At 37.2% G+C, this 21,594-nt stretch overlaps 1 protein-coding gene and 1 long non-coding RNA gene across 3 annotated transcripts in view; one reads left to right on the top strand and one right to left on the bottom strand.

Moving 5' to 3' along the window:
- The window catches only part of TfAP-2 (transcription factor AP-2), a 48,416-nt gene that overhangs the window by 3,883 nt on the left and 22,939 nt on the right, over positions 1-21,594 (top strand). The window lies entirely within an intron of this gene.
- On the bottom strand, positions 17,068-20,473 carry LOC149091564 (uncharacterized). The gene is made up of 2 exons (XR_016196868.1): positions 20,434-20,473; positions 17,068-17,339 (listed from the first exon to the last, which is right to left on the bottom strand). It is a non-coding gene; the product is annotated as an uncharacterized LOC149091564 (long non-coding RNA).

Raw genomic sequence — 21,594 nt, 5'->3', positions numbered from 1 at the left:
AGACGCTCGCCTTGAAGATGTAGGAGATATAAATATTTCACTGATTTTCGATAAGATTTTTTATCGATACCAAGTAAGAAGACTCTAGTCGAGACTGGTCGACTAGGAGATACCCTGAACCCTCCAATCTGATATTCTAATCACTCTGCACTTCATTTAGGCACCCGATCTGAATGAAACTTTCAGAACGTAAACATAATGTATAAATGTGTGTATATTCCGAAGCACAAGTCTCTAGTATTTGATTCATATCAAATATGAGGGTGAGAGTGGATATAGGGGCGGGGGGTAAATTTTAACAAAAACCGAAATTATATAAAATGCATCTTAATATACATTTTAAATTTTGAGACTCTAGCTTTAAAGATGTGGGAGATATAATTTTATAACTGATCTTCGATAAGGATTTTTATCGATAAAAATATCAAAATGAGTTATGGTTTTTTAGTGATATTTTAAACAAAATTTGAAGTTTCTAGCTCTTATATCTTCTGAGATCGACGCGTTCATACATACAGACAGACGGACAGGCCCAAATCGTCTCTGTTTGTCGCCCTGATCAAGAATATATATACTTTGTGAGGTCTGCCTCCTTCTGCCTGTCACATACTTTTAACAAAACCATTATATCCTGCTTTCTCATTTTCAATGGGTTCAGGGTATAAAAAGTAACGGGATGAATTATCGATTTTTAGAGAAAACAACAAGGCAGAAAGAACGTTGCAGTCGGGCGTTACCGACTGCGGAATTTTCATTCACATCCCATCAGCAATTTAGCGCTAATACTCGGGAAAAACTCCCGATTTATAACCTGAACCCATTGAAAACGGGGAATCGGGGTATAATAAATGAATTAACTTTATATTACCTTAAACAGCTAATAAACACTAATAATCTGCGTTTAAAATTTTTGGATGTCTCCAATAACTTAGATTTTATAGACCACCAAACTTTTTTGAGGTGCTGGTCAAAATAAGCTATGAACCATTTATAGAAAGTTTGTATATAACCAATGACAGTAATTTAATGACAGTAAAGTATTAAGCTTCGGCACATCGACAAAAGCAGGGCTGCCTTGTTTAATTTGTTGGCAAATGGACTTTGATGCTACCACTGTCAGTAGCAGTCATTGAATTGTGTGTCACTTGCTTTGGCGGTGGTTCGAGGACTGAGTTTTATTTGCGCAGACCTGTCGACCAAATGAAGCGCATAATACATCAAACACTCTTTAATGGGGGTGGCAAACCCACAGAACCACTGTGAAGCGGTGAAGCTGATTACTCTTTAAGTAACGCAAATCAAGTCTTTGACATCAACGTCAGCCACGCCACAATTTCTTAATCATTTTTTCGTAACTTACCAAGAATTTGTTGTAAATGGTCAGGTCTATATGCGCCTGCCATTCCATGCATCTATTGTTTTTGTTAAGAGAATTCAAACCACTTGCAAAGAGGTGTCTCGCTCAATATTATTTTATTTTTTACACTCCCAGTAGGGCAAGAAGTATCTTTGAATAATGTCGTTAACTTAAATTAGGTATATAAAATAATATTATTACATTTAATGTAAGTAATGTAAGCAGTAAAAGGTTTATAGATAAATATTTAATGATTTATTTTTTTTTTTTCAATATCTTTTTACAAACTTTGGAATAGCACGTAAAAATAGTTGTGATCTTAAATTCTTAGCCCGAGTATATATTACATTATATACAGTCTATGTTTTAATCACTATATATGTATAGCCCGATTTTCTAGGCAATATAAGGACGTAAGATTAATAAAGCAAAAAGTATCAAAGAATTTGAAATAAGACTATTTATGTATTATACTAGAGATAATCAAAATTCCACGCTTCAGCTCTTCAGCTGAACACAATATTTGAAATGATTTTGTAGAGCGAAAGGGAGGGACAGGTCGAAATATATATAACTATTCTTTCCTTAAGATCCGCCCTGCTGGCAGTGCCATACCTTATTACCTCAATTCGATTGTCATATGTTCAAAATCCCCTTTTTTTGTTAATTGCTGGAATTAATGATTAAGAAACGTGACAGATGAGTATAAGTATCCCGTGGCCGCGCGTGATATAAGAGTTTTAAAACAGAAATTAAACTCGCAATATATTTAAGTGCTTTTAAAGGATGCCCATTAGGTGGTCTCCCTTAATATTTGAGTTAACTGGTGTTTTCGGTTGGTAAGACTAAACCCTTAACCCTTAATCTTAATTTGCGGCTTACACTTAGCTAAATATAAGTCAAGTCGTTAAATTTTGGAGCTAATAAACTTTTTTCTTAATTATGATAAATATTATGGAAATATAAAAATATATTATTACTTAATGGTCTGAAAAAATGAAATTGTAAACAAGTAAGAAAGCTCTAGTCGAGACTGCTCGATTATGAGATCCCCTGAACCCTACAAGCAACTGATATTCCAAATAAGAAGGCTCCAGTCGAGACTGCTCGACTAGGGGATATCCTGAACCCTCCATTGTGCACTTATTTTATGCACACATACATACACATGCATCCTAACGGACGCAAAAGCCCGCGCTCTGCTAACTGCGAAGTAAACAGCGAGAGCGCTTGGGTTACGCTGCAGTGTGGGCAATATTTTGAGAATTTATTTGTTGTAAACGTAGAATCTCAATGAAACTTTCAGAAGGTAAGCATAAAGGGGTGGGGGCAAATATAAAATGCATAATAATACATATTTTAAATTTGGAGGCTCTAGCTTTAAAGATATAGAATATATCATTTTATAAGGTTTTTATCGATAACAAAACAACGGGATGTGTTATCGATTTTTAATGATAAATTCGATATGCGCGCTATATATACGGACATTTAAAAATACTGAAGTCTCTAGTTCTTATATCTTCTGAGATCGACGCTTTCATACATACCCACAGACGGACGGACAGGACTTAATCGACTCAGCTCGTCGCCCTGATCAAGAAAATATATTCTTTGTGGGGTCTGCCACGCCTCCTTTTGCCTGTAACATAAATTCCAACAAAACCATTATACTTTAATTTCCCATTTTCAATGAGTTCAGGGTATAACAATCAGAATTAAAAGAATCAGAAGGAATTAAAATAAAGTGAAGTACCTGATTAAGCTCAGTATACAAATGCGATGCGATTGTCGATACCTTGCACCTGTCCATACATATGTATATGTATATACATGCATATACAGGAGCATGCATGTGAAAAAACTTATAAAAAGTATTGGCAAGTGCACTTGTCATTTTAGCTAATCAGCTACCTCTTCAATTCGAACACAAGATTAAGATCAACCAAATGCAAATGCTGGACTCTAAAATTGCTACAGGCAGCAAGGCTTCGCACACAGGCATATAAATACTACATGTATGAGCAAGGGACTGCAGTATGTGTGCACGTCGCGAAATCATTTTAATTATGAGCACCAGCGTTTTTTTACCCAAATATTTTGTACGAGCTTGGCAAACGGTTTGGTTATACTCTTCACGGTATACTCTTCACACAGACGTATACATATTTGAGAGAGCAGAGAGCATCAAGAGAGACAGTGAGAGAGAGAGAGAGCGAGAAAGAGGGCGAGAGAGAGAGAGAGAGAGCGAGAGAGAGAGAGCAAGGACAACAGTGAGAGAGAGAGAGAGAGAGAGAGAGAGCAAGGACAACATTGAGCATAGAGGGATCTTTTGTTCAACAGTCGACCATCTCGGTCGACAAAAAAACTTATTCAAAAACAAGTAAGAAAGCTCTAGTCGAGACTGCTCGACTACGAGATCCCCTGAACCCTACAAGCAACTGATATTTCAAAAATAATTAGCAAACACACACGCACACACACACACACACACACACGCATACATACAAATACACGCACACACACACGCATACAAACAAACACACGCATACACACACTCACATATACAGGCGATTGCGCTTGGGTTGCGCTGCAGTGTTGGCAATATAATGAAAACTTATTTAATAATTTAATTTCTAGACGTACGATCGTAATAAAAATTTTCAGAACGTAATCATAATGTTAAAATGTATGTGTATACCGAAGCTCAAGTCTCTAGTATTTGATATACGACTTTTACAAAGATAAGGGTGAGGGGGTGGATTTAGGTGTGGGGGGTAAATTTTAACAAAAACCGAAATTGTATAAAATTCATCTTAATATAAATTTTAAATTTGGAGACTCTAGCTTGAAAGATGTAGGAGATATAATTATTTAAGTGATCTTCGATAAGGTTTTTTATCGATAAAAAAATATAGGAATGAGTTATCGTTTTTTAGTGATAAACTCGATCTGCGCGTGATATATACGGACATTTAAAAAAAAAGTTGAAGTCTCTAGCTCTTATATCTTCTGAAATCGACGCGTTCATACATACGGACGGACGGACGGACGGACGGACGGACGGAGGGACGGACGGACGGACGGACGGACGGACAGACAGACGGACAGGGCCAAATCGACTCAGCTTGTCGTCCTGATCAAGAATATATATACTTTGTGGGGTCTGCCACGCCTCCTTCTGCCTGTTACATACTTTTAACAAAACCATTATACCCTGATTTCCCATTTTCAATGGGTTCAGGGTATAACAAGTAAGAAGACTCTAGTCGAGACTGCTCGACTAGGAGATACCCTGAACCCTTCAAGTTGATATTCTTATCATTCTGCACTTCTTTTATGCACGCACACATACATACACATGCATCCACCCTCACGCGCCCGCGCTCTGCTAACTGCGCAGTAAGCAGCGACTGCGCTTGGGCTGCGCTGCAGTGTGGGCAATAGTATGAGGATTTATTTGATGAATAACTTTGTAGACATGCAATCTTAATGAAATTTTCAGAGCGTAATCATATGGTCAAAATGTGTGTACATTCTAAAGCACAAGTCTCTAGTACTTGAAATACGTTTTTTGCAAATTGGGGGCGAAGGGGGCGTGGTATCCGAAATCTGTTGATTACAAAATGTTTGTATTCATCATATATATATACACAGTAAATCTGAAGTCTCTATGTCTAATAGTATTCCAATGAGGCTCAAAAAACAAAATCAATTTTTCGATTATTCTCGATAAAAAAGTTATCGGATGAGTTATCGAAAAAATAAAGCAAACTCGTACTGCGTATGGTATACACGAGTATGCACAAAAAATTTCAGCTCTCTAGCTCTTATATCTTCTGAGATCTCGGCGTTCATACGGACAGACGGACAGACGGACGGACGGACGGACGGAAGGACAGACGGACGGACGGAAGGACAGACGGACAGGGCTATATCGACTCAGCTCATCGTGCTGATCAAGAATATATATACTTTGTGGGGTCTGCGATGATTCCTTCTGCCTGTTACATACTTTTACACAAAAACATTTTACCCTGATTTCCCATTTTCAATGGGTTCAGGGTATAATTAAATTCTCATAATATTGCCCACACTGCAGTGCAGCCCAAGCGCATATTTAACCCATTCAACAATAATGGTGATCTTGCACCTCTTTGTTTCTTCTTCTGTCTGTATAAATTGTGTATAAAAATGTATAAATTAATTATCACACGAATATGCATACATTATTTTAAAATATGAGGAAATATTTGCATTATCACCAATACAAGACTATTGCATACATATCATTAATACATTTTCAAATTAGGATTGTACTTTATAAACATACAATCATGGAATCGATAAGACCATTTAAAGTCTATACAAATTACGAAAATCGTGAACATCAAACTTAAATGAGGAATCCATTATCTTATACATGCAACACTTGGGTCCAGACAATTTATATAGCCTATATTCAGATTGATCAGATTGTGAGCACAGACTGGCACAGAGCATGATCAAATCAAAGTAAAGGGCTAATAAACTTTAGAAAGAAATCATGATTCTGGCATTTATACTTGATGGTATTATTAACGGTCTATCTATTATGTAAAGAGAATCGTAGCAAAAATCGTGTAGCAGAAAATTATATAATTACCATACTGATATGAATATTGTATTTAAATACCAATTACACACATAAAGACATTTAAGAGATAATTATTAAATATTATACTTCATGCTCGTACTTTAATGCTTCGTGCTCATAATCCTTATCCGCATTATCCTATTTTCCGGGTTGGCTAATAATTCGATATGTTAATATTGGGCACGCGAGGGGCGAAAAGGGAATGCAGATCATGTGGCACTTTACCAGTTGAGTGCCGTGGGTATTATATAACCAAAATCAAGCTTCCCCACCAAGAAAAAAATGCCCCTTAGTACCAATGTGCGACACGTGACCTTATTTTTGCGCTTGAAGACGTGATGAAACACTCTGCGGCCACTACAAAGTACAACACTGAATGGAATATTCGACTGAATAAAATACAACAATGTATGTTTTGCCTAGTTTATCCACAATGTTTCATCCCCCTTGTGAGCAAGTATTAAGCATCCTATGATTTGTCCTGCTGTCAGCATTTTGCATGGGCCTTGAGATAAGTGAGCGGTGGGTTCGTATTTTGGGTGAAGTGATTAGTGGGCACTTCATGCTAAAAAGTGAAAAGCCAAGTAGTGCGAGTGGCAGCGAGCGTCGGTTAGGCGGCATGCATATGTTTTTCCTCCTTTGTTGCTTTACGGTTGCTGGTCGGCGCGCACACACCTGAGTGGGCGAAACGGAAAATCGACAGCAAGAGCAAAAGCAAAAGCAAAAACAACATTAACAGCAACCATTATTAAGGGGCCATGAGTTGCCCACGGCTTTCATAGCCAAATTCTATACGAGTATAACGGATACATTACGAAGGTCGGTCACGTGACCTGAAAACAGTCATTTTAATTAAATGTATAAAAAAAACAGCTCTGCGAAGTAGATAAACATGTGCGAGTGTCTTTTGTCAGCAAATACATGATATGTTCTAGAGGCCGAATATTATATATATATATATATATATAATATATATATATAAATTATATATATATATATATATATATATATATTATCATATATATATTTTATTATCATTATTATTGTTAATATTTAAGTACAGTATAGTAACATATGTAAGTATGCATACTTGGTTTATGTGATTGCTGAATGTTCCCAAAATTGATATTCGACACACAATTAATAAGATTTCGAGCCTTATATCTCAAATACACGAATCTTTTTTAAGAGCAGAGGAGAAGAACGTTAACGAAGCGCCTAATTTATGTATTTACACATTCTCTAGTGGTGAAGTTGAATACGAACAATTATGACATAAGGCTTATCCCTAAGTATCTCCAAACAGGTATTCCTTCGCTTTCTTGTATGTGTATGTTTTATGATGCCCAGTGTTTACTTCGCAATGCAGTGCACAACAGCGCACCAACGGCGTCGCGGCTTTAACTTATTAAATGATTTATATTAATGGCGGCATATCATGTTTCACGCGTACTCAGTGTCTGAGATAGTCTGCCAGGCAAATTTGTCAGTGGGGGTCGGCACGCGCTCAACTCCAACTCCAACTTTAACTCCAGCCGAACTGTAGCTCCAGCTCCAATTTCGAAGAAGTTACCAGCAGCGACATTTGAAAACACAGTCAAAGCTTCAATTTTAATTTGAATTAGTTTGTACCCACACATCTTATATAAAAGAAGATATACCACATTATAACTTCATCAGCCAACCATTTGTGGATTTGTCTCTTAGGCGTAGACACTTCATTTTTGGCCAGCTCATGGAACAAGCTAACCGTAACCTAGCTGCAATTTGGAAAAATTACAGGATACTTTACCCTAATGAGGCGTAACAATATTATTTGGGAAATCGATAGAGAAACCTTCTCTAGTAACTTACTTGAGAGACATAAGCGCGTGATCTTGGGTGGTCGATGCGGATCCATATTCCAAATTTCAGCTTTCTAGCTCTTCAACTAATATAATTTCTGGCATATCGGAAAATGCATTTTCATACGGACAGTCAAACAGACGGACGGACAGCAATACAGAAATTTCACAAAACTAATAAACTCATTTCACTTTCGTGAGTAAGAATATTCATTCATATTCCATCAGCAATTTAGTAGCTAAGCTTTGAGTTTCTAGAAAATTCAGGTTTCCCGATTGGCAACTCCCCTACTGGTCGTAGACACTTCATTTTTGGCCAGTTCATAGAACTAGGTTACCGTTAGAGCTAACTGCAAAAATGTGAAAATTACTGGATGTTTTTCGATATGCCACACCCCTAAAAAGGCGAAATAATTAGTTTTGGGGCATCGATAAGGGAGATTACTACTAACTTAGCTATCTAAATGGAAAGCTTCTAGCTTTTATACTTTAAGATGTAAATGAGTATTCATTATTCATTCTGCTCGAATTTTGGATAGGTATATACATATGTGGATATGGTATAAAATTAGCTAAAGTCCATTTACGTTTAGTAATTAAATATTTATAATACCTAGTGTACTAGTCTAAGCAATCTGCCCTTCATATAGCAGTTCAGTAACATTACTAAGCTTCTTTATTACGTTCACACTTGAGTTGAATTACTCCTTACCTTATCTGCATGGCTATTGCTTTCAGTTCTCGTATATACAATATATTCAATTCGCTGGAAGCACGACTGCAGGCAAAGGAATGCAGCATCGGCATTTCTAACTTTAGTTAGGTGAAACTAGTCTATTGTATGAAATTATTGTAACGCGTTCCCACATAGGTGGATATGCTGCAGTCGGGAGTAACCGGCTGTCTAATACTCGCCTCGGATTTCCCGTCATGCCATATATGTATTCCATATGTATATATTGTTGAAATATTGTATTGCATTGTATCGTGCGACCACAATTGGGAATATGACATCGCATGACGGGAAATCCCAAGCGAGTATATATGTATATACATATATGTATGTATCAGGCTACATATTTTACTATTCACTTACGGGATCTAAATTATGTATATATTGCATACTTTTCGAATTGACATATTTACATACGTAAAATTTCTTAAGGGTCCTCACACGATTTTATTCAAAATTGGTCTGGCTTCGAAATGGTTTCCGCTTATGTAGGCAGATGAACAGAGAAATACAAGGCGATTTACACAGGCATAATATACTCATTTTCTTCGTGAACGAGTATAAATACGCACACATAACAAAAGAAAAAAGCACTACGCAACTGTTAAGCATCTGTTACGGGCTCTTTGAATTTCAATTTTTACGCACTTCTTCGACAATCTTGATGTAGAAACGCATCCTCAGGCGATTCGAAGTATACACTATGCCAAAAGTAAAAGAGAGTATATTGTTTTCGAAAATCGGATTTTTTTTGCACTACCCCATAAGTTAACAAGAACGTTGCAGCCGGGCACTACCAACTAAAGAATACACATTCACATCCCATCAGCAATTTAGTAGCTAAGTGTTGAGTTTCTAGCTCTAGTACTATATAATATGCAGTTTTTCACGATTTGCCACGCCACTACTGGGCCTGTGCTTAGAGCGTGCTAACGATAACCTAACTGAAAAATTTTAATGCTTTCGCTCCAAAATGGCGAAAACTACAGGGTACTTTTCTATATGCCACGCGTCTTAAGAGGCGTAACAATTATTTTGGGTTATCGATAAAGGAGGTTACTAACTCAACTATTCAAATTTGAAGCTTCTGGTTCATAAACTGTAGAAGATATAAACTTTTGCGGTTTGCAGCGCTCCTGTGGCCAGACATACATATATCCCCCATAGCTTTTAGGATTTGGGTAGTCAGGTCTCTGGCATCAATGCTGCCTAAAATATAGCATAATCTTAAAAATCAATATATCTTCAGGTCCCCCTAACTCTTTAGAAATCGGGGATATACACGAGTATGTGTTCGAAATTTCAAGTCTCTAGCTTTAATATACTCATTTCAGTTTCGTGAATGAGCATAAAAAAACCTAGCGGGCTGAACTGCTTGTTAAAGTACCTGCATATATAAATACAGTGATTTGACTCGAATGAGCCTTGTCAAATTATAATACCATTAGTAGCACTTTCGCATTTATTTCATCAGTGACAAATTCCAAACATAAGCGGCAGCTGATTTAAATAAAATTCTACATGGAAATAAAATCAGGCATGTTATTCATTATGTTAGTTACCAAGCTCTTGGTAAAAAGTCGGATACAAAATATCTTACAATTTGGTCTGTTTGACTAGAACCCTTTTACTTATTCCACTTGTATACAGGTTTATGAAAGATTTTGGTTAAGATTATTAAGAAAAGTGATATAAATTCTGAAGGTTTTTCGTTTTTAATAACACGCAAAGTTTCTGCAACCTGGTGAAGTTGCTGCATTGCAAAATATTTAGCATGCAGAGAAACCTGTTATTTTCGTGTAAAACCTCACCATAAATTTCTAATGTTGATATTGATCCATACATAAATCATTTTAAGCTCTGCCGAGTGCATAATTTATGAAATTAAAATGATCGACGTGGGATGAAAAGTCCCTTCTGGATTGCAATGCAGTTTTCAGATTCTATCTGGCTTGTGTATGATTTATTTGAGCTGCTCATAATTGCATAATGGAACTTGCGTAATTTGAAAGCGTATAAAAATCGTATATATGAATATTAACAGGAATTAATAGAGATTAGAGGTTAAGTTAAGCTTAAATTGGGGTGCATATGATGTACGCTTCGAAGTACATATAATGTGAAGACTGGATAAGTATTAAGTTATGAGAGACTTTTCGTGTGCTATCATAAAAGTTTCGATACTAAAATCCGAGTAGATCATTTAAGGAACGCTGAGAATTAGTTACCCTTTTAATGATTTCATTGTCCAATTTATATTTCTTAACGACCGCTCAGGCATGCTTGTGTTTTGTTATTTGTACGAGTAGCTTTTAATTTTCGGGATCATCAACTGCCAATCTGCAGCCCGACCGTCTCATTCGCGACCAAACACCGACGCACTCGCAGAGACCGTCGCGTCTCTACTCCTGAGCTACTCCTCGACTGTCGACTGCTGACTGCAGCAGTTACGATGCAGCTCTTTTTAATAATGGTAATTTGATTGGACTCCAACTCCGACGCATTGATAATTTTCTCACATAGAAATAATTTCTTTTATCGACTAAAAGCGGCGCCTCACGCAATTCGGCATTCAAGTTTTACAACGAGATTTTGGTCGTAGCGGAACGACCGCTAAGAGGAAATCGCGAGGATCTCTCTACACTCAAAGGTGTTCGGAATGATGATTCTAAAATAGATCAACCAGCTCTGTACATACACATGGCCCAATCTATTTAAAAGTTCACACCTACGAAACCTATTATTTATTTCGGGTAGACACAGCAGCCCAACGCATGTGCTATTATTGATCATACATCATATGCATATTATAGCCTGCAGAATTGTTCGAATTACTTAGTAGTCCTTAGGGAAAAACTCGACTCGGATTCGTCACAAAAAAGTCCATTAGAACAACGCGCATTAGTATATATTTGTAAACGGGAGAGAATTATCACATTAACTTACTTTTCAAAGGCATTTCTCCTAAGCTCCTGACACCAATCTAAGCAGACCTATTCGGTGCAACGTATACCTGGGCATTGTGGCAAACAGTTACTTGTGTCTTGCTTATTGACCAATTCTATATTTACTATTGGCATTCATTGACTTCAGGCAGAATTACAGCGCCAAAATATATGCAAGCAGAGGATCTTTTGGTACTTGGTACTTGTACCTATGTGTGTGCCAGCAGTAATCCACTACGAACAAACACAGCTGCAGATGTTTTTTATCTCTCAGCCTCATATTTAAATGGACCGGTGCTAGTCTGTTGGCTCTTCTCTTTCGAGCTGTTGCTGGGTTGCAAAAACGAAAAAAAGAAAAAAAAGAGCGGATTAAAGGTGCACACGAGCACAGCCTTAGGAAATATGCTGTAAACATCCGCCTGCTGCAACTGCAACTGAAAATACAGACTTATATACCACGAAAACAGCAATGGCCAGCACAAGGGGCAATATCTCCACAACACTGGTACTGGCTATAGCTACAGCGAGCGTGCACATCTCCCCTGCGGCAATTCGACGTCGTGCAGCATTGCAGCAGCCTTTTTGCAGCATTGCTTGGCTCATGGTCATGATTAGTGGGCCGTTGCTGTAGTCGTTGCTGCTGCTTCTGCCGCCGTTGCCATCACCATCGCCATTGTCGGCGTTCAAGGGACTTCTGCTATTGCCAAGAAGCGACGGACGCATCTACCAAAAATTTGAATCTGTCTGCAACTTAAGACTTAACGAATATGGACGAAGTGCCCCGGGGCCGTTCGAAAATATTACTGCACTGTGTGTATGGATTGTATGCATATTATTAGGTGAATATATAAGAAGTTGTTCCGATGTTGTTACAGATTTAAATAATAAAGAACAAGAATATTATTTAGAACGATCTCTCTTCATTGTGTTATAATTATGGACATTGTCAAGCGGTCAAACTGTCGCTAACTAGTCATCTAAAAATGTAAGTTACATTAACTCTACTTTTCAAACACTTTTACACTTTTTTTAGTCTTTTTTATGAGAGAGACATTTTTATACCCTGAACCCATTGAAAATGGGAAATCAGGGTATAATGGTTTTGTTAAAAGTATGTAACAGGCAGAAGGAGGCGTGGCAGACCCCACAAAGTATATATATTCTTGATCAGGACGACAAGCTGAGTCGATTTAGCCCTGTCCGTCTGTCTGTCCGTCCGTCCGTCCGTCCGTCCGTCCGTCCGTCCGTATGTATGAACGCGTCGATTTCAGAAGATATAAGAGCTAGAGACTTCAACTTTTTTTTAAAATGTCCATATTTATCACGCGCATGTCGAGTTTATCACTAAAAAACGATAACTCATTCCGATACTTTTTTATCGATAAAAAACCTTATCGAAGATCACTTAAAAAATTATATCTCCTACATCTTTCAAGCTAGAGTCTCCAAATTTAAAATGTATATAAAGATGTATTTTATACAATTTCGGTTTTTGTTAAAATTTACCCCCCACCCCTAAATCCACCCCCTCACCCTCATCTTTGTAAAAGTCGTATATCAAATACTAGAGACTTGTGCTTCGGTATACACATACATTTTAACATTATGATTACGTTCTGAAAGTTTCATTACGATCGTACGTCTAGAAATTAAATTATTCAACAAATAAATTTTCATTATATTGCCACTGCAGCGCAACCCAAGCGTAATCGCCTGTATATGTGAGTGCGTGTATATGCGTGTGTTTGTTTGTATGCGTGTGTGTGCGTGTGTGTGTGTGTGTGCGTGTGTGTTTGCTAATTATTATTGAAATATCAGTTGCTTGTAGGGTTCAGGGGATCTCGTAGTCGAGCAGTCTCGACTAGAGCTTTCTTTCTTGTTTTTTTAAGTTTTGTACAATTTGGTAAGTGTTCTAAATACCAGTCTATATGCCCCATTACAAGATTCAGTCGGAATATTATTCTGAATGAAATTTGAAAAAATTTTTAATTTTAAAAATATTCCATTAATATCAGATATATCAATTAGATTTTATTTTCTTCCCTGTAGGCTAAAAACCCAAAAACTGTAATAAATATTATGTTATACCTCTTTTTATACCCTGAACCCATTGAAAATGGGAAATCAGGGTATAATGGTTTTGTTAAAAGTATGTAACAGGCAGAAGGAGGCGTGGCAGACCCCACAAAGTATATATATTCTTGATCAGGGCGACAAGCTAAGTCGATTTGGCCCTGTCCGTCTGTCTGTCCGTCCGTCCGTCCGTCCGTCCGTCCGTCCGTCCCTCCGTCCGTCCGTCCGTCCGTCCGTATGTATGAACGCGTCGATTTCAGAAGATATAAGAGCTAGAGACTTCAACTTTTTTTTTAAATGTCCGTATATATCACGCGGATATCGAGTTTATCACTAAAAAACGATAACTCATTCCGATACTTTTTTATCGATAAAAAACCTTATCGAAGATCACTTAAATAATTATATCTCCTACATCTTTCAAGCTAGAGTCTCCAAATTTAAAATGTATATAAAGATGTATTTTATACAATTTCGGTTTTTGTTAAAATTTACCCCCCACCCCTAAATCCACCCCCTCACCCTCATCTTTGTAAAAGTCGTATATCAAATACTAGAGACTTGTGCTTCGGTATACACATACATTTTAACATTATGATTACGTTCTGAAAGTTTCATCACGATCGTACGTCTAGAAATTAAATTATTCAACAAATAAGTTCTCATAATATTACCACACTGCAGCGCAACCCAAGCGCAATCGCCTGTATATGTGAGTGTGTGTATGCGTGTGTTTGTTTGTATGCGTGTGTGTGTGCGTGTATTTGTATGTATGCGTGTGTGTGTGTGTGTGCGTGTGTGTTTGCTAATTATTTTTGAAATATCAGTTGCTTGTAGGGTTCAGGGGATCTCGTAGTCGAGCAGTCTCGACTAGAGCTTTCTTTCTTGTTATATATACCTTTTTCTATTCTTATAGTCAAAGCAAAAAATCATAATAACGATGATCGAGGCTTTTGATGTATTCACGAAAGTGAATTAGTATATTGGTTTTGTGTAATGTCCGTCTTGTCCGTCCGTTTGTCCGTATGAACGCAATTTTTCTCGGCGCATGTATGCTAATGCTATGATTCTATAATGATTACGATTAAATTATATGTCTACGCCCACTATAGGCGGACATGATATTTTTCAAATTCTGCTGTATTATGGACACTATTGATGTTTGATCGTATGCCTGTGTGTGTGCGTGTGTGTGCATGTTCAAATTTCTTACTTTTATGTCCTGAGCCCATTGAAAATGGGACATCAGGGTATAACAGTTTTGTTAACAGCTGTAATTTACCCCCACCCCCATATCCACTCCTCACCCACACCTTTGTAAAGGACGTATTTCAAATACTAGAGAATTGTGCTTTGGCACATATACGCACTTAAATGTTATAATAACGGTATACAAGATTCATGGAGATAGTCCATCGACAAGAAAAGTTATTAAACAATTATGGACCCACGTGTGGGCTTGCTACACTGCAGTCCACGCGTGCTGCTTGTATAAGCAGAAGGGTTCAGGCGATGTCGTAGTCGAGCAGTCCCGATTAGAGCTTTCTTACTTGTTTGTATACCCTAAACCCATTGAAAATGGGAAATCAGGGTGTAATGGTTTTGTTAAAATGTTTGTAACAGGCAGAAGGAGGCGTGGCAGACCCCACAAAGTATATATATATTCTTGATCAGGGCGACGAGCGGAGTCGATATGGCCCGGTCTGTCTGTCCGTATGTTTAAAGGCGTCGATCCCAGAAGATATAAGAGCTAGAGACAATATTTTTTTTTAATGTTCGTATATTTAGCGCGAATATCGAGTTCATCACTAAAAATTGATAACTCATCGCGCTATTTTGTTATCGATAAAAAACCGTATTAAAAACAAGTAAGAACGTTGCAGTCGGGCGCTACCGACTGCGGAATACTCATTCACAGTCCGTATACATGATGCTATGCTATTTTTATCGAGTAATCGATAATTATTATATTGATCGTGCACTTTTTGAGTACAAATGTATGGTAATTTTCGTTAATAGCTTTCGGTCACACCTATTGCAGATTCTTAAGCGTTTGCTTACATTACAAAAGCGCGCTTTTTAGCAATGTAGTTTTGTCAGATGACGCTCTGTTATTAGTTTATTGTATTTTAGCTACCAGATTCTCAAGCAAAACGATAGCGTGGGTGATAGAGGCGTCGCAAGTTATGTTACAGCGGTGGAGGTTCAAGGCCCCTTCAATGTTGTGTATTTTTTCATACATATTTTGTTTTTTTATTAAATATATACTTATTTTATTCTTTTTTGTAATTAAAAAATTTTATAAGTTTAAAATTGTTTCTTCTTAAATAGCCCTTATATATGTATGTACGCATTTATGCATGTATATGTATGTACATAAGTCTGCACGCATATGTAGCATTCCAGCGTTTCTTATGCACGCGCTCATTTGTATGTGTGTATGTATGTACACATAAATGCATACTCTAGCGTTGAAATGATACTGATTTGTTTTTGCTTTGTTCTTGAATTTACCATCCGCTACTCTCATAACAAGAATCTTATTTTTAGATTTCATTTTAATTGCAATCGTCGACAGTAGGTGGTGGCGCTGCCAGCAAAGGCGCCGGTTCAATTTGTTTTTGTTCTTTTGACAAACATGACTTGGGTGCGAGTTCAAATCCCGCGGAAAACTCTTTTTTGTAAATTGAATATTTTGTTATTTTAGCTTCTTTTATATTTTTTAAATATTTAAATTTTATTTTTAAATTTTATAAAAATGTTTCCTTCCGTGTTATCAATGCCTATTAAGCCTATTTGTATATACATGTACATACATAGATAGCTCAAGCATATAAATGTCGTAATTTGATACTACAAATGCCGATTGCTACGCCCCTAGTGGCCGTAGACACCTCATTTTTGGCCAGTTCTTAGAAAGGGCTAACGGTAACGTAAATGCAAAATTTGAATGCTTACGCTCAAAAAATGTAAAAATTACAGGGTATTTTTCGATATGCCACGCCCCCAAAGAGGCGTGACAATTATTTTTGGGGCATCGATAGAGGAGGTTACCAGTAACTCAACTATCCAAATTTGAAGCTTCTAGCTCTTAAACTGTAGGAGATATAAAGTTTTGCGGTTTGCCACGCCCCCTTTGGGCGGACATATATCCACTATAGCTTGTTGGACTTGGGAGGTCAACTCACGTATATATACCAAATTTCAAGTCTCTAGCATCAATAGTGCCTAAAATATAGCCAAATTTGAAAAATCACTATATCTTCAGGGCCGATTTGCCACGCCCCTATTAGGCGTAGACATAAAAAATTTTCATCAGTCATTATAGAATTATAGCATTAGCTCACGTGCGAAATTTCAACGTTCTAGCTTTAGAACTTTAGGAGATACAGTTTTATCTGATTTGCCACGCCCCCAATGGGCGTAGATATATCCACCATAGCTTTTTGGACTTGGGGGGTCAACGCGGATCTACATACCAAATTTCAACTTTCTAGCTCTTCAACTAACATGATTTCTGGTATATCGGAAAATGCATTTTCCGATTTGCCACGCCCCTAGTGGGCGGATCGGAAAAATTTTAACACTTTATAAATCGGAGTTATACACGAGTATGTGTTCCAAATTTCAAGTCTCTAGCTTCAATAGCGGCGAAATGAACTGCGTTCATACGGACAGACGGACAGACGGACGGACGGACAGACGGACAGACGGACGGACAGCAAGACGGACATTGCACAAAACCAATATACTAATTCACTTCGTGAATGAGTATAATCAGCTATAAAATTATATCTCCTACATCTTTAAGGCTAGAGTCTCCAAATTTAAGACGCATTTGATACAATTTCGATTTTTGTTAAAATGTTTGCGTGTGTTTGTTTGTATGCGTGTATTTTTTTTTTTTTTTTGTGTGTGCGAATTACTATTGAAATATCAGTTGCTTGTAGGGCTCAGGAGATCTCGTAGTCGAGCAGTCTCGACTAGAGCATTCCTACTTGTTTTAATGAATTATATTTAGTAACCTTGTTTTACTGTTGTTGATTATCTGTTTATTTAGAAAGTTATACTTCGTATATCTTTGGGGGTAGAACCTCTTTGCCTTCAGACTATATTCACATTTCACTGTACATTTAATACAATTCTGATTGTTGCATTTTGTAAAAGATGCATAGTCCATCTACAAGAATAGTTATTTAACAAATCAATTCCCATGACATAGCCCCGATTGCAATCCGAGCGCAGTTTTTGCGTTAACTGCCCAGTTAGCAGAGCAAGTTCTTGTGCGAGGGTACGCATGTGCGTGCATGTTTTGTTTCTTATTTATGCAGAAAAGAAGTGAACAATTATTGGAATATCAGTTCTTCGATTGGTTGGTACGGGATTTAGTAGTCCACCAGTCTCGACTTGTTTCGGTTTGCTAGGGCCCCAAAGAATAATCAATATAAAAGATCATTCCAAACCTTTAGAATGTCGTTTTTTAGCCTCACATCGGCAAACATTGTTTGTTATACCCTGAACCCATTGAAAATGGGAAAAAGTTAGAGATTAATGCTTACACCATAGTTTTAGTTGGTTGTTGACTACACGACTTCCTTATTGTTATGCAATGATTCCTGTATAGAAAATAGGTATTGAGGTTATAATGGTTTTCTTACAATGTATATATAAAATAATTAGAAACAGTAGCAGCCGAAACTTCTTAATCGTACCAGTCACCTCGTCCGTGTGATCACACAAACTAAGTAACTAGAATTTATAAAATATTGTTTTATAGTAGTTTTAATTGGCTGCTTGTTTTTCAACGGTTAGCTCCGATTGTATAAACAATAAATTGAGCGTTGTTCTGAGGGATTGGTTTTAATATTTGTTGGTGCCGATCGTCATCACGGGCCTGCAAATTTGAGTGAAAATTAGATTGGGATTCCCAACTCTTAATAAAGGTATCGAAAGCTGCAATTGTAAAAGTCGTGAAAAATTTTTGCTTGCACATGTAGTTTTAATGTGCTCACGCATATACATATATACACAGGTAGTGAACACAAGTGTCTGTGTAGCTTACGTGTCCCTGCATCAGCTCAGCTGAAGAGAGCGGCCGTAATTGAGGACGCTCGAAACGGTCGCTCAGGTGCATTATCCAATTGCAGCGCTGCTTCCGCCGTGCTCGGCACTCCTCCACTTAGGCGGCTTCATTGCAACGGCACGATTTATGACGGCGGCTTCTCATTTGTGGGCTTAGCGCAAGCGAACGATCGATGATCGAGACGCCATTTTCTGTTACGATTCGGATTCGCGATACCAGATCCCTGCTCGAAAAACGAAACAATATTGATTTTAAGTCTTTGCTGCCGTACCGCATAACTCATGGTGCATCATACACTGGTCCACAGTCAATTGCACACAAATTGCTCAAACTTGTATGCATATAACATGTACATGTGGAGACATACATACATATCTACAAACACAACCCATATATGTATCTATCTGAAGATGCACATACACCTACATGAATGTAATTTATAATTTTTTAATTCTTAATTTTGATTAGAATTAAATATAGTACTAATGACTCATTGCATTTGGAACCAATGTTACATTTGCGGCGCACTCATCAGTAATGCAATAACTATGTACACTATACATGAGCACATACACATTATGTACGCATGCAACTACTGGAAGTGCTAACGAGTTCAACTGATATTTGCACCACTGTGCGAGTAGGCTGCTCCATCTAGCGAGCCTGAGCATCCAATTTAGGATGACGCTAAAATGCAAAGCCTCGGGTCCAACTCGTGAGCGCCGCAGGATGTTCATGACTGTCGTTGTGGCTGCTGTCGTTCATGGTAGTGATTGCAAATAATTCTTTATCTGGCTGCAGTAGGGCACAAATTCGACCAAATGCAAATACCTTCTTACATATATGTACATATGTATGTACGTACATATGCACACATGATGCACGCGAAATTATGTCTATTATATTAGTGACATCCAAATAAAAGTAATTTAAGGACCTCATAAAAATATAAATAAATAAATATCAAAAATCATATTGCTCTAAACAAAAGGAGAAATTCATATTACTATGTATTTACATCTTTATATATAAAACAAGTAAGAAAGCTCTGGTCGAGACTGCTCGACTACGAAATCCTCTGAACCCTTCGAGCAACTGATATTTCAATAATAATTCGCACACAAAGACACACACGCACACACATACACACACACCTACACACACATACACATATACATACATATGTACATACACACACTCACATACACAGGCGACTGCGCTTGGGCTGCGCTGCTGCGTTGGCAATATTATGAGAATTTATTTGCTGAATAATTTAATTTCTAGACGTACAATCTTAATGAAACTTTCAGAACGTCATAATAATGCTTAAATGTATGTATATACCGAAGCACATGTCTCTAGTATTGGAAATACGCATTTTACAAATGTGTTGGTCAGAGTGGATATAGAGGTGGGGGGTATAATTTTAACAAAAACCGAAATTGTATAAAATGCATCTTAATTATATTTTAAATTTGGAGACTCTTTAAAGATATGGGAGATATCATTTTATAAAAGACTTTCGATAAGGTTTTTTATCGAATAAAAAATATCGGAATGAGTTATCGATTTTTAGGGATATATACGGACATTCAAATAAAAATTTGAAGTCTCTTATATCTTCTGAGATCGACGCGTTCATACATACGAACGGACGGAACATACCCTGATTTCCCATTTTCAAAGGGTTCAGATTATAATAAAGTCGTCTTTGTTACAGACGAACGGACAGTAAGACGGACATTGCACAAAACCAATATACTCATTTCACTTTCGTGAATGAGTATAAAAATGATATGTCTACGCTTGGAAAATCGGACCTGACGATATAGTGATTTTTTAAATATTGATGCTAGAGACCTAACATTTTGTATATATACAGGGGCTGATATGTCCGTCCACAGGAGGCGTGGAAAACCGACAAAGTATATATCTCCTACAGTATAATAGCTAGAAGCTTCAAATTTGGATAGTTGAGTTACTAGTAACCTCCTCTATCGATGACCCAAAAATAATAAAGGATTTTCACATTTTTTGAACGTAAGCACTTAAATTTTGCACTTAGGATACCGTTAGCTCGTTTTAAGAACTGACCAATAAGGAGGTGTCTACGCTTAGTAGGGGCGTGGCAAATCAGGAAAAAAGTTTTTTAGAGCATTAGAGCTAAACTTAGCTACTAAATTGATGGGATGTGAATAATATTACTAATTATACCCTGAACCCATTAAAAATGGAAAATCAGTCGTTAAAAGTATGTAACAGGCAAACCCCACAAAGTGTATATATTATTGATCAGGGCAACGAGCTGAATCAACTTAGCTCTGTCCGTCTGTCTGTCTGTCCATCCGTCCGTATGTATAAACGCGCCGATCTCAGAAGATATATATATATATATATATATATATATAGGAAAAAAATTTCATGTCTCTATACATGAAATTTTTATATATAATATATATTCCTTCATATATATATATATAGTATTCCTTCATTCCCATTATTTTTGACATAATCATGCTGTGATGCTGTGCAAAATAAAGCCCTCGGCTATATTGGTAAGGCTCACACCACTGGCGAAACGCACTGACTAGCGTCCAATGCCGAGTTTTTCCCAGTAGCATAAGTTACACCCCTAGGGCTAAAGTGTGCTAGCAACCCCAGTTTTCCACCGTTATATATACATATGTACAGATTTATATATGTATGTATGTATGTATGAATGCGTAATGAGCGTACGTGTATATCTATTTTGCAACCACTGTGCTTATGTACTCACGGACTCACAGTATACAAAACTCACACAGCGAAGTAATAATATAAGCCGTATGCATTTATCCATACACACATAACCATTTCAAGCAAATGTGTGTGTATGTATGTAGATATCTCTCTCCGTATGTATGTTCGTGTTAGTTTGTGTGTG

Source organism: Drosophila navojoa, chromosome 4 (genome assembly GCF_054131105.1).
Source record: "Drosophila navojoa isolate 15081-1374.11 chromosome 4, UAZ_NAV_1.0, whole genome shotgun sequence".
In the NCBI taxonomy this organism is placed as follows: Eukaryota; Metazoa; Arthropoda; class Insecta; order Diptera; family Drosophilidae; genus Drosophila; species Drosophila navojoa.
Note: the sequence above shows the minus strand (reverse complement) of the source record. Positions and strands in the feature narration are given on the sequence as shown.